The 14,593-nt window shown below is 41.0% G+C and overlaps 1 protein-coding gene across 1 annotated transcript in view; it reads left to right on the top strand.

Moving 5' to 3' along the window:
• Positions 1 to 14,593, top strand: part of RpS24 (ribosomal protein S24) — a 325,883-nt gene that overhangs the window by 59,896 nt on the left and 251,394 nt on the right. The window lies entirely within an intron of this gene.

Here is a 14,593-nt window from a genome sequence, read left to right as displayed (position 1 = left end):
TGGGACGTAAGAACAATAACATGATTTCAAATATATTTGGAACAAAGGAAAAGATAAGTCAATTTTCACTTACAAAACACACAAACACACACACATTCAGGGTTTTCCATTTTGAACATGACCACTCGATTACATGACAGTTTCCCACAGCCCTTGAACGTGGCTTCCTGATTAATGACTCAGAAATATCTCGACTGACAATTCCCCCCCCCCCAAACACCCCCCGCCGCCCCAAATAAAAATTATTAATAATAGATTATTATTAGTCTATACTGTACTAACAATAATATATCTATACTAATAAAGGAGGTGTGTGTATGTTTTTGTCCGGTTTACCTCTCAAACGGCTTCTTATAACTGCGCCCAAACTATACTTTAAAATATATAATGTTTAAACCAAATGTATATTTGATTTAACTGGTGTGAATGAGCGCAGCCCCACTGACCTTTAAAGTCAACATGTTATTCTTTCGGAGTGAAGAAAAGCGCTCGGTATAGGTACTTCATTACTAATACGGTCTCGAAAATATCATTGCTGTAGTGTAATTTCCATCAAAATAAAATAAATGCAAAGAATCTGATTTCCAACACACTGGCAAAATAATAACAGAATTGATCATTTTGATGTTGTTATCATTTTGGAGTGTTTAAAATCAACTTTTTCGGCTTCGACATTTGTTGTGTAACTTTTTGTTTGTATTTTTGGTTTTGGTCGAATTTTCTCAACAATAATAATTATTAACCTATTCCATTTTCTGTTAATAGGCAACTGCCTTCAGAAAACTTTTCAGGCGTGAAAAATGCGCTATGCTTGTATAGTCCGCGCACCTTTTAGCGATATTTCTTTGTTCGGGGGGTGGAGGAAGGAGGAAGCTCTCACGGTTCCGGTATTACTGCCAACTGAATGAAAATGAAATCTGAATTGAATCGATAATATGATCGATCGATATGAATTTTCTAAACATTTATTATCTTAAGCCAACAACTGTGTCACGCACACATTATATAATATTTCTCGATGCGAATCTTGTTCCCAGCATGAATTCTATAGTTTGGCTTTGCTGTGTAAACAACAACAGTACTAGTACGTAAAGTGTACGCCAGATGTCACACAGCGATGCATAAGCGATTCATAGTTTGTGTTTCAAAGGTTGCCAGTACGAATCTCGAAGATCGCCGAGGTCGACCTATTCAGCACTAGGGTGCCCATGTATCGCGTACGGTACGTACACTTCAAAGGCTAGTATGAGGAGCAGCCCGTGGAAATGTACTACTACACATAATAATATATCCAAACCAAACCAAACCCCATGGCGCCAAGGCCTACCAAGTGACAGCTGATCAGCCAGAAGGTCTGCAGATTACGAGGTGTCGTGTGGTCAGCACGACGGAACATCCCGGCCGTAATTCTTGGCTTTCTAGACCGGGGTCGCCATCTCACCGTCAGTCAGCTCCTCAACTGTAATCAGGTAGGCTGAGTGGACCTGGAAACAGCCCTGAGATGCAGGAAAAATCCCTGACCTGGCCGGGAATCGATCCCGGGGCCTCCGGGTAAGAGACAGGCACGCTACCCCTACTCCGTGGGGCCGGCCATAATAATATATAGGTGAAGATTATTAAATAGACGCATCACATAATGTACAATAAATGTACGTGAAGTGGACGGTAGCATTTTTATTTTTTGGTAACCTTTGGGGGCGGGGAGGTTTGTGTGTGGAATTGTCAGTCGAGATTATTTCTGAGTCATTAATCAGGTAGCCGCGTCTCCCACACCCGCGGCCCACCTGGCCGCAGCCGACCGCTTCTTAAGTCTGTAAATCAGCATACACAGTATATGAAAGTAAAATAAATTATTACCTTGTAGAAAATGCTGGAAATGTCATCCTTCCGCAGTTAAACAGGCATTTAACCGAGTAAACAAATTTCGCTTGACACGATTTAACTCGGCTACTGTAGTGTTTCTTATGGCAGTTCGTACGTTTCCCTAAAGTACCTGCAATGTGCGTGGTTTGTTTGGTACTCTTCGTCCTTCAGTGTACTCCACAAATGAAAATCACAGACTTAGATCTGCGGAGTGGCAAGGCAACGCTGATCTCTGCTGTTTTTTTTTCAGCTAATTCTTTCCCGTAATTTCTTTAATTATTAAAACAAATATTTAGCGGAAATACGTAGTAGTGGCGCTAAGAAGCCGTCCCTCCAACCCCCCTTCCCCTTTACGCTATTTATTAAGGATGTTAAGGGCCAGCACCTTTCATACAGATAGGTCAATATGTGTACTTGGGGATATGAAATGAAGCAAAATAAACACAATTCATTGCACGGGTTTGTGTGTGTGTGTGTGTGTGTGTGTGTGTGTGTGTATGTGTGTGTGTGTGTGTGTGTGTGTGTGTGTGTGTGTGTGTGTGTGTGTGTGATTACTACATGTTGACACCTTATGCCTTCTATTTTGTGCTTCAGCACTTTTTGCTCCTACTTTTATCCGCGTTTTTAAAAGATTGCGTAGAATTTTTTTTTCTCTGAATCAACAGATTTTCTTGGTCGAAAATTTTGATAAAATTAAATGCTTTATATGAGGCCTAGACTCAACGGACGCAGAAGCCACCAGGCAGGCCTAACAATTACTCAAAAACAAAGACCTATACTCAGCACGGCTATACTTCTGAATTGACGTTTTGACCGATTTTGGCTCCGTCTGGTGGTTATGCAATGGAACATAGACATCCAGCCAAATTCACTGGACACTTGCGCATTCTCCCGTAGTAAACTGCGAGACATGTTGACAGTGGCGCACCTGGCGGCCCAACCTTAAACGTCAGGTGATAATGTTGAAACTACACAAGTGGCACGGTAAAACTGATAATAATAATGATACTCAATAATGATTTCGTTTTGTCCGAATTCTTGGCTGAATTGTTAGCGTTGAGGCCTTCACTTCAGAAGGTCATGGATTCGATTCCCGGCGAGATTGGTGATTTTAATCGCGTCTAATTAATTCTTCCAGTTCGGGGACTGGGTGTTTCTGTTTGTTCCAACACTTTCTCTTCATATTCAGACAGCACACTACACTTCCAACCACCCAGAAACATGCAATGGTGATTACTAGACCTCGGATTTTTAGGTGCTAAAATGTTATTTAGCTGCCTAAATCAGCTGTCAAATATGTTCTAAAATATTTTTAGGCAGCTTCAATTTTACGTATTTGAATAGGCATCAATTAAAATACCATGTTTATTTTGCTAAATTGTTAATAACTCGTTAGGGGGAAATATCAAACAAGATTCCCTTACCTCTTTGCTGCAAACGTCACTCACAGAATATAATTTTATCATCCGATGTGAAATGGGGAAACTCGTAACTTTTTAATTAAAGGCGACTTGGAACCTGACACTTCCGGCATAATTCACACACTGAACAAACGGGAATACCGAAGTGTTCTCGCAGAATGAAATGCAGTTTTTCAGTGGATACTGTCTCCAGCCTCGTGCCAGACTACGGAAGTGTTCGTTGCGGGAGGTTCTTAAGGTTTTACGGAGTGTGTGGTTTATAGCTTTCCGATTTGAAGATTTTGTTTAAGATACTGAAAACGAGTCAGCAAATATTGTATTTTCTCTGAATATATTAAGAGCATGTTAACCGATTTAGGGAAAAAAAAATTGAAATTACAGGAATATAAGCAAATATAGGTTCTAACGTCAATCCAGATACTTTTAGGCACTATAGAACCACCACCGTTTCTAACATTATAAATACATTAAACATGTAAATATAACTTCATTTTAAGTTCTGTATTCAAGAACAAAATAGGCTTTTCCCCAAAATCCGAGGTCTAGTGATTAAATCCCTCCATATAGGGTTGGCGTGAAGAAGGGCATCCGGCCGTTATTGCAACCAAAAACAGCACAAACCTTACCAAATATGCATCAGTGCTTGTATGATTATAATCCCAAAAACTTTTGTCACCGGATGAATTACATTTTCACGGAAATCTTCTTCTTAACGCAAATCCAAGATCAAAATTTCACACGGCATAAGTTGATAGCTATTACTACTACAGTCAGTTTTAAGGTCGTTCCGCTAGGTGCGCTGGCAATCAATGTCTTGCGATATCTCGCAAAGTGTCATGTATTCTCTATATTGTATTTGATCCAACCAATCCCAAGCTGCCATTCATATCGACTTATATCAGCAGAGCGCGATCTCGAAGCCTAGTTGCCGATTGTAAAGTTACCTTCACCACGCGGTTGGTTAACGTGTCTCGCTCAGCGTGTATGGTATTCGGTATGGTTCGCGATCTTTTTTGCATTTTTCTTCAGTAATTTGTCTTTTTCATATTAGTCTTTATCTTTGTAGTATAGTACAGTATAGTATAATTTACAGTTTAGAATATCATAAGTTAGTACAATACAGGTTTAATAGTTCAGTGTATAAGAATAGAGTTGTGATTTGATTTACGTCCGTGTGTTGATTAGTATACTTCGTGCGTATTTAGCATGTCTCAGTGTAATTCGGAAAAGAGAAGTGGCAAGAAAGTGACTCTGGGATCAGTGGAGCGTTCCCTTTGTAGGCCATAAACCTCCTTCCTGTGCCAGCCATTAGCGGGGAGTGATGTGTTATTTCCTCATTCTTTTTACTGTGGGATGTTGCTAGAAAGTCTTGTTTTGTGAATTTCTTTTCAATCCAGATTCATTAGCTTTTCTGAGTGCGGTATTACATTTTACGAAGAATGTTTACCGCTGTCGTATTGCATCAGCTGTTCTCGCTGCGGTAGCGCGCTGGCGATGCTCATTCGTTTTGCGAAACGTCAATTTGGAAGTAAAGCCGTGCGAAGTAAAGTGTTACCATGGCTACAAGTATTTGCCTGATGTTATTCAGACTTTGGAAGACGTTAATGAGTGTTTAGGGAGAACGTTAATGTATTTGCTAAAGACAAATTCGAATTAAATTTGAAGAACAATCCAGATGTGGAAACCTTTGCAACTTTGACTGAACTCCCTTTATGAATGAATGAATACACTTCTCTCCCAGTCACGGATGACCACCAACTAGGGAGAGCGTATTCGTTTACTGTAATCTAAAACATTACATGCACTTAAATTTGAACGTACCGTACTCCCAACAAACCAATAAACGAAAGCAAGATACAAAAAAATCCAAAGATGTTCAAATTCGTTAACAGTTAGATAATGTTAGTATATGTTGCATACCCCATACATATTATACATCCTTATAAAGACAGCGAACAGAACGCCCCCCCCCCCCAAGTCAGGGACAACCGCCCACCGGGGATGGGGAGAAGGTCCGCCCGCCGCGACCATTGCACTCACATGCAACCAGAATTATTAATTGCGGTAAATCAAATATATTTAACTCCACACGACCGAATGGAAACAAAGAACGGACATCCCCTCCCCCCAGCCGCGGATGGCCACCAACCCGGGGGAGAGACCGTCCGATCATCGTATCCATCGCTATCACATGCCACTGGTTCTGTTCAATTTGGAAATGTAACTCACTTGTAACTGATACCACATTCAATTATAGTTTACTCCCACAGACATATTATTTAATAGTTGCTTAAATATATCTTATCCTTATGAGGTATTTCCTGCATTTTAACTTGCTAGTTGCTTTACGTCGCACCGACACAGATAGGTCTTATGGCGGCGATGGGACAGGAAAGGCCTAGGAATGGGAAGGTAGCGGCCGTGGCCTTAATTAAGGCACAGCCTCAGCATTTTCCTGGTGTGAAAATGGGAAACCACGGAAAACCATCTTCAGGGCTGCCGACAGTGGGGTTCGAACCCACTATCTCCCGAATACTGGATACTGGCCGCACTTAAGCGACTGCAGCTATCAAGCTCTGTGAATTTTAACTAAGTTGTACATTCCAGGACACCTCTTCCGTAACTACATGAAATTATCTCTGTTTCCTTTACATTTTTTCCCAAATACCTCTAATAATATTAAATAATTTTGTTATTTTTCCCGGTTTCTTCCATTCTCTCTTCCTTGAAAGTGTGTAAAGTTCATGTTCATTTAGGATTTTATCCAACTCTTTCCTTTCTATGTACTTCTCTCTAATATTTCTTGTTTCTTTACAGTCCTTAATCAAATGTGCCACTTCCATATTTGAATTACATAAAATACATTTATTTTCGTCATTTTTTCTCTTAAAGCTTTATTTTTATACAGTCGCATCAACCGCCAGATTATTCTTCTCATTTCCCTTTTTGTTAACATTTGTGCCCTTATAGTCATATTCTCACTTATTTTACAAAATTCTATTAGTGTTCCCTTGCTGTTGCATTCTGCCCTTATTGTTTGCCTTTCTATATTTTTCACTCTTTGAACTAGTTTCTTATGCAATCTCCTGTCATTCCTTTATATATTACTTACCCAGTATGATCCCAATCCTATGTACTCTAGAAGCTTCTTCACCCCATCCACCCAGTAGCCTTCGTTTAGATGTTTCATTTGGTGCTGATAGGCTATGCCTAATATTTCACCACCTCCCCCCGTTTTTAATCTCAACCAATACTTGACTATTCGTTTTGCAATATCAGCCCGTATACTTACCCCTTCACACATCATTCTTGTTTGCAGTTCAGTTTGGCAGTCCCATAATTATTTTGGCAAATTTACTAACGATTACCTCTAATGTTACAATTCCCTGATCTATTCCCCAAATTTCTGATCTATACAATACCTTAGCTTTAACTACTGTATTAAATATGTTTTCCTGAACTTTGTATTCTATGTTAGGCATCTTTTTATTTAATATTTTGATACTAGCCAAAGCACTTATTCCCTTCATTTTTGCTCTTTTTATTTGGTCCAATCATCTACAATTACTACTTATAATCGTCCCTAAGTATTCGATTTTTTTGACCACTTCTAACTTTGTCTTCCCCATCCACCACTGTTCACTCTTAGAAAGCTTTACACCATTTTACAAATCATTACTCTGGTTTTCTGTGGGTTAACCTTTAAATTCCACTCTTTACAGTAGTTCTCTACCTCATTAATACTATTTTGCATCTTTTTGAGTGTTAATGCGAATAGAATTATATCGTCCGCAAATATTAGGCCTGGAATATCTTGATACTCGAGACATGGATAAGCTCCTTTCTTAAATACTTTCGAGTGGAAAATATCGTTAATAAACAATAAAAATAATATGGGGGACAGTTTACACACTTTTTTAAGACCCACTTTAGAAGTTATCTCTCCCACTACTAAACCATTTTTAATTTTGACAGTACATTTAAATTCCGAATATACACTGACTGACAGAGCAAATGCAACACCAAGAAGGAGTGGTTCGAAAGGGATGAAAGTTGGGGAAAAAACAGAGACGGCACGGACGAATAATTGATGCTTATTTCAAACCGATATGCAGGTTACACAATGCGCACGGCATCGACTCAGTAGGATGTAGGACCACCGCGAGCGGCGATGCACGCAGAAACACGTCGAGGTACAGAGTCAATAAGAGTGCGGATGGTGTCCTGAGGGATGGTTCTCCATTCTCTGTCAACCATTTGCCACAGTTGGTCGTTCGTACGAGGCTGGGGCAGAGTTTGCAAACGGCGTCCAATGAGATCCCACACGTGTTCGATTGGTGAGAGATCCGGAGAGTACGCTGACCACGGAAGCATCTGTACACCTCGTAGAGCCTGTTGGGAGATGCGAGCAGTGTGTGGGCGGGCATTATCCTGCTGAAACAGAGCATTGGGCAGCCCCTGAAGGTACGGGAGTGCCACCGGCCGCAGCACATGCTGCACGTAGCGGTGGGCATTTAACGTGCCTTAAATACGCACTAGAGGTGACGTGGAATCATACGCAATAGCGCCCCAAACCATGATGCCGCGTTGTCTAGCGGTAGGGCGCTCAACAGTTACTGCCAGATTCGACCTTTCTCCACGCCAACGCCACACTCGTCTGCGGTGACTATCACTGACAGAACAGAAGCGTGACTCATCGGAGAACACGACGTTCCGCCATTCCCTCATCCAAGTCGCTCTAGCCCGGTACCATGCCAGGCGTGCACGTCTATGCTGTGGAGTCAATGGTAGTCTTCTGAGCGGACGCCGGGAGTGCAGGCCTCCTTCAACCAATCGACGGGAAATTGTTCTGGTCGATATTGGAACAGCCAGGGTGTCTTGCACATGCTGAAGAATGGCGGTTGACGTGGCGTGCGGGGCTGCCACCGCTTGGCGGCGGATGCGCCGATCCTCGCGTGCTGACGTCACTCGGGCTGCGCCTGGACCCCTCGCACGTGCCACATGTCCCTGCGCCAACCATCTTCGCCACAGGCGCTGCACCGTGGACACATCCCTATGGGTATCGGCTGCGATTTGACGAAGCGACCAACCTGCCCTTCTCAGCCCGATCACCATACCCCTCGTAAAGTCGTCTGTCTGCTGGAAATGCCTCCGTTGACGGCGGCCTGGCATTCTTAGCTATACACGTGTCCTGTGGCACACGACAACACGTTCTACAATTACTGTCGGCTGAGAAATCACGGTACGAAGTGGGCCATTCGCCAACGCCGTGTCCCATTTATCGTTCGCTACGTGCGCAGCACAGAGGCGCATTTCACATCATGAGCATACCTCAGTGACGTCAGTCTACCCTGCAATTGGCATAAAGTTCTGACCGCTCCTTCTTGGTGTTGCATTTGCTCTGTCAGTCAGTGTATGTTATCAATTGCTCTTATAATTTTAGCTGATACTCCGATCTGCCCCAACTTGTGGACGACAGCTCTTCTACTCACCGAATCGACAGTAATGTACAACTTGCCTCTTTTCTTCTTAATATATTTATCTATTACTGTTTTAACTACTAATATATTGTCACTTATCCTCATTCCCTTTCTGAACCCTGCTTGTAATCTCGACAGGATCGAGTACTCCTCCGCCCAATTCATTAATATCTTTGCCAATATCCCTGTGTATATCTTACTTAAAGAATCTAGCAACGTAATCCCTCTATAATTACTTGGGTTAGATCTATCTCCACGTTTCTTGTATACAGGACAGATGATTCCTTCTTGCCATGATTTAGGGAATCTTGCTCCCTCGAAGATCTTGTTAAATATTTTGACTATACTTGCTAGGATAAAGCTGTTTTGCCTGCTTCCTTCCAGAATTCATTGCATATACCTGAATTGCTCCTGATTTCCCCTTCCTCTCTTTCTCTAATATTTCCTTTACTTCGTCGGCTGAAATTTCGTTATCTAAATCAGGCAGGATGCACTCCAATCCTCTCAAGACTCTCATCTTCTCTACATCCTGTTTCCAACTATCTTCACCACTTAATAGTTTACTGAAGTATTCTATCCATTCTCTATGACATATTTACCCGAGTTATATTTTTTTATCTTTACAAATTTGATTTATTCTATACCATACTTTCTTAATATCATTATTCAGAGCATTTCTGTTTAAGTTGTCAGTCTGTTTCTTCTGCCACAAATCTTTAGTTATTATAAATAATTCTTTGTACTCTTTTCTTTTGCTACAGAATGCAGTTCTTGGTTCATGCCCGCCTATTTTTCTGCATGTGTCTAGTGCTTACATTACTTCTGCTTTTTTTCGTTTGCATTCTTCATCGTACCACCCACAATTTTTTGTAATCTTACCTCCCGAGCCCGCATCTTATGTCCTGCCATCAGTATTGTGTTTTCTATTAGCTTTATCGCCTCGTCTATTTTATTTTCTTTCATCGCCGTCTTAATTCCTGCTTAATAATTTCAAAGGACCTCCATTTGAAATATTCCTTGAATTCTGCGCTAAGGTCTTCTCTCCATATAAACTTTGTCACTGATCTCTCTTTAATATTACTTTGATAATTCCCCTCACTATTCTCTTCCGTGCTTACCATATTTATAATTACGTGTAAGTGATGCGATTCTCCCCAAACTTTAACCATTATCCTCTTAATGAGTGGTAATGTCTCCTTAGAACATAATACTAGATCAATTGCAATATCACCCGTTTCTGTTATAAACGATAAATTACCCCTTTCATCTCCTGGCCACCACCCATTTAAAATATAGAGTTCTTCTATTCCACATAATGCTAATAGGTTTTTTTGCCATAGTTATTGCAACCTTTATCTTGACTAGTTCTTTCTCCAATTATTATTTCCTCAGTCTCTTTACAATAAACTGGTTTTAAGTCTGCAATCCTCGCATTGAAGTCCCCCATGATCACAAAACCTATGTCCTCATGTATATTCTTTAATCTGTTTACTTCTAATGCTAACTTTGTGAAGAATTCCTTGTTTGCCAATGTCGAGCCCTCGGGAAGATTGTATACAAAACCGAGACATAGATTAACATCCCTCTTCTGTTTTACCCTTGTTTTCAGCCAAAGTATTTATTTTATATCTGATTCTATTATTTTAATTTTCTCCTTTACTTCTTCCCTTATCAAGGTTAGTATGCCACCGAGATATCTACTTTTACGAGCATTCCTGCCCCTTGTCTTACTATACGTTTTAAAACCTTCAATATGTACTTCATATCCGGTGCTATCCAACTCTCGACAAAGGTAATGATATGCATTTCTGCCATTAACAATTTCACCTGTTCATTTCCTAACTTGTTCAAAAAACCTTCAATGTTGACCATACCAATATTCCATTCTAGCTATTTCTTACTTTTACCCTCAAACGAGTTACTTGTCTTACTTCTAGTTAATCTCTTATTCTCCAGTTCTAGAATACTACCCTCTGGTGAACTAATAATTTATTTATCTAAATTGTCTTTCTGTCCTTTGGCCTTTTTGACCCAGAAGTCTATTACACTCAACGATTTACCTTTCCCAGCCAACGTCTTGCTTCTGTCATCAGATGGAGCGCTGCTCCCTGGATTCGTGTCGACTCGACAGTCAGCTGGTTGTCCATCCCCCTCTAGTGTGCGTTCGTCACTCTGCAGTCTTCTATTCTTCTGTAGAGTATGAAGGTCGCTGTTGTCATCAGTTTGTACGTTACAGGCAGCTGACTGGCACATTCCTTGCTCTACAGACAGTTGCACTTCCTGGTGCGATGAAATCAACTGTCTATCCATTTCCCGTAGCTGTGCAATTGACTAAATACGCGACCGATTACTGTCACCTACTATAAGACGTTTGCCTCTTATGTATGCTTTTAGTCCATAGTTCCTAGCTTTTACTAGATGAAATCGCAAGACTCTCTGTTCCATGACTGTCTCTTTATGCATATCTCTTCTCAACCAAATCCTTTCTCCTTTTAAGTTCTCCCCATTGAGGATAGGTATTTTCCCTTTGACTCTCCCCAGTCTATAAATTTCATGAATATCTTCTTCTTTACAATTTATCTTTATATGCTTATTTATAATATCCAACACTTTTACTCGTCAAATAATTCAAACCCTCCTTTTCGTTCTCCGGAACGCCGTATATGAAAATATTTTTCCTCTTTGCGTCCTGGATGGTCATTTTCTGTTCCCACTTTAATTTTTCCATTTCCCCTTCAATCACCTTCATTTTCGACTTCAATAATTCTATTTCCCTAGAGTTTTCCACCACCTTTTCCGTCATAATTCGTATCTCTTCTCTTATACAGTCTTTCATTTCTGTCATATCATTTCTCAACTGGCGAATTAGCTCCCTCGTTTGCTCAATCTGGCAAGCATCTCTATTTCCCTAATCTGTTCTATGTCCTCCCAACTCAATGATCCCGTTGGTCCAGGGTTCACTTCTACGCCTCCTATTATCAGAAGAATTGTCACTACTGCTGCCACCATCATAGTTCCCACGAGCCCGCACCTTCCCACTTGCCGTACACACACATCGCCCTATGGCCGCGCGATATTGCTCTGTCGCTGCGACAGAAGCAAGTGACTATTGCTCAACATCTCCGCAAGCATTCTCCTCTGTCTATCTAGGGCCGATAAAAGCCGAGCCGTGCTCAGATGTAAACAGTCTTGATATCTTGTCAAGATTACTGGGACATAATATATAGGAATGAATATACAGTGTAATATGTACTTTTAAATAAAATGTAAATCCCACACTGCATTATCATTTTCATGCGTTTTTATTGATTCCTTCATTCCCTAGATTGAGTAGTAGTGCGTTAGACAGTTTAGCGACTGCATAAATTAAATTATATCCGCTTCCACGAAATTACACCGATGGAATGGCATGTAAATAATTGACATACTGGTTGCGGGTTTTTGTTAAATTTGAAGTTTACCGGGCTAGTTGGCCGTGCTGTTAGGGGCGCACAGCTGTGAGCTTGCATCCGGGAGATAGTGAGATCGAATCCCACTATCGGCAGTCCTGAATATGGTTTTCCATGGTTTTCGATTTTACACCAGGCAAATGCTGGGGCTGGACCTTAATGAAGCCATGGCCGCTTCCTTCTAACTCCTAGGCCTTTCCTATCCCATCGTCGCCATAAGACCTATTTCTGTCGGTGCGACATAAAACCACTAGCAAAAAAAAATCTTGAAGTCTATTACGACCACAAATTTACTGATCGTTATGTCTTACTGTAAAAACATTAATCAGCTGAGCTAAACACTCTTAAAATAAGATTAAAATGTCCGTGCCTGAGAGTGAGTGCAAGTTTCTCAGCTGGGCTAATAGGCTTCTTGTACCGATTGCACGGGGTTTTCAAAATTTCACTTTTTAAAAGTATCACTAAACACTCAGTCTGAAATACTTCCTGAACTTTGTCTCATCACTTAAAAGATGCCTGTTAATTAAAATGTTATAGCGTCCTTCCTCATAGTGCGATACAAATATACTGTTGACTTTCCTTCTTTTCGGGCCGAGATAGCACAGTAATAATATTTCTTCTTCTTCTTCTTCTTCTACTACTTCTTCTTCTTCTTCAATTAAAATGTCAAGGAAAGCCCTGTCACTAACGAAATAGCCCGTGCTCTCGTCCATTTCTGACGGACTGGACTGCGCGATTGGCGGCTGGAGCCGCACCTTGGAAAACTCACAATGGGGGAGGGGGGAACGATACCGCTCTCTATTTGCTCTTTATGTTCAGTCCTCAGCCCAAAGGCTGGTTGGATCCTCAACAGCTCCACCATCAGCCGTCATAGATGGCCTAGTCATCACTCAAGAGGCATACTAAGGAAATGTGGAGTGATGTAATTTCCCGTCGCGTTCCTCACCGAGCCAGAAGTTACTGTTACGTATCAGTCTGTCAAGCCCACTGAAATGCATGCACCAACCAACCCTATGAGCAGCATTTTCACACCATTCATAGCAGGGACTGGCTGCGTAAGGAATGGTGTTACTAACATCGAGTAGCGGCGCTAAGAAACTCGCCCCATCCCCGCACTAATTAAAAACGGGCCCCTCGTTTCCTCATAAAGAAAGTTACAAGTTTATTTCGTAGTACAAGGTTGTATATTATTACAACGAACAGCAATGAACGACGATAATAATAATAATAATAATAATAATAATAATAATAATAATAATAATAATAATAATGGGAAGGTAGGGATGAAATGGCTTCATCGAGTAGTAAGATTAGCATGAAGTGTTGGTAAGGTATCTTCAGATTGGACAAAAGCAGTAATTGCACCTATCTATAAGCAAGGGAACAGGAAGGATTGCAACAACTATCGAGGTATCTCATTGATTAGTATACCAGGCAAAGTATTCACTGGCATCTTGGAAGGGAGGGTGCGATCAGTCGTTGAGAGGAAGTTGAATGAAAACCAGTGTGGTTTCAGACCACAGAGAGGCTGTCAGGATCAGATTTTCAGTATGCTCCAGGTAACAAAAATGCTACGAGAGGAATAGGCAGTTGTGTTTATGTTTCGTAGATCTAGAGAAAGCATATGACGGGGTACCGAGGGAAAAGATGTTCGCCATACTGGGGGACTATGGAATTAAAGGTGGATTATTAAAATCAATCAAAGGCATTTATGTTGACAATTGGGCTTCAGTGAGAATTGATGGTCGAATGAGTTCTTGGTTCAGGGTACTTACAGGGGTTAGACAAGGCTGTAATATTTCACCTTTGCTGTTCGTAGTTTACATGGATCATCTGCTGAAAGGTATAAAATGGCAGGGAAGGATTCAGTTAGGTGGAAATGTAGTAAGCAGTCTGGCCTATGCTGACGACTTGGTCTTAATGGCACATTGTGCCGAAAGCCTGCAGTCTAATATCTTGGAACTTGAAAATAGGTGTAATGAGTATGGTATGAAAATTAGCCTCTCGAAGACTAAATTGATGTCAGTAGGTAAGAAATTCAACAGAAATGAATGTCAGATTGGTGATACAAAGCTAGAACAGGTCGATAATTTCAAGTATTTAGGTTATGTGTTCTCCCAGGATGGTAATATAGTAAGTGAGATTGAATCAAGGTGTCGTAAAGCTAATGCAGTGAGCTCGCAGTTGCGATCAGCAGTATTCTGTAAGAAGGAAGTCAGCTCCCAGACGAAACTATCTTTACATCGGTCTGTTTTCAGACCAACTTTGCTTTACGGGAGCGAAAGCTGGGTGGACTCAGGATATCTTATTCATAAGTTAGAAGAAACAGACATGAAAGTAGCAAGAATGATTGCTGGTACAAACAGGTAGGAATAATGGC

This window comes from Anabrus simplex, chromosome 8 (genome assembly GCF_040414725.1).
Source record: "Anabrus simplex isolate iqAnaSimp1 chromosome 8, ASM4041472v1, whole genome shotgun sequence".
NCBI lineage: Eukaryota > Metazoa > Arthropoda > Insecta > Orthoptera > Tettigoniidae > Anabrus > Anabrus simplex.
This window is presented reverse-complemented; position numbering and strand designations above follow the sequence as displayed.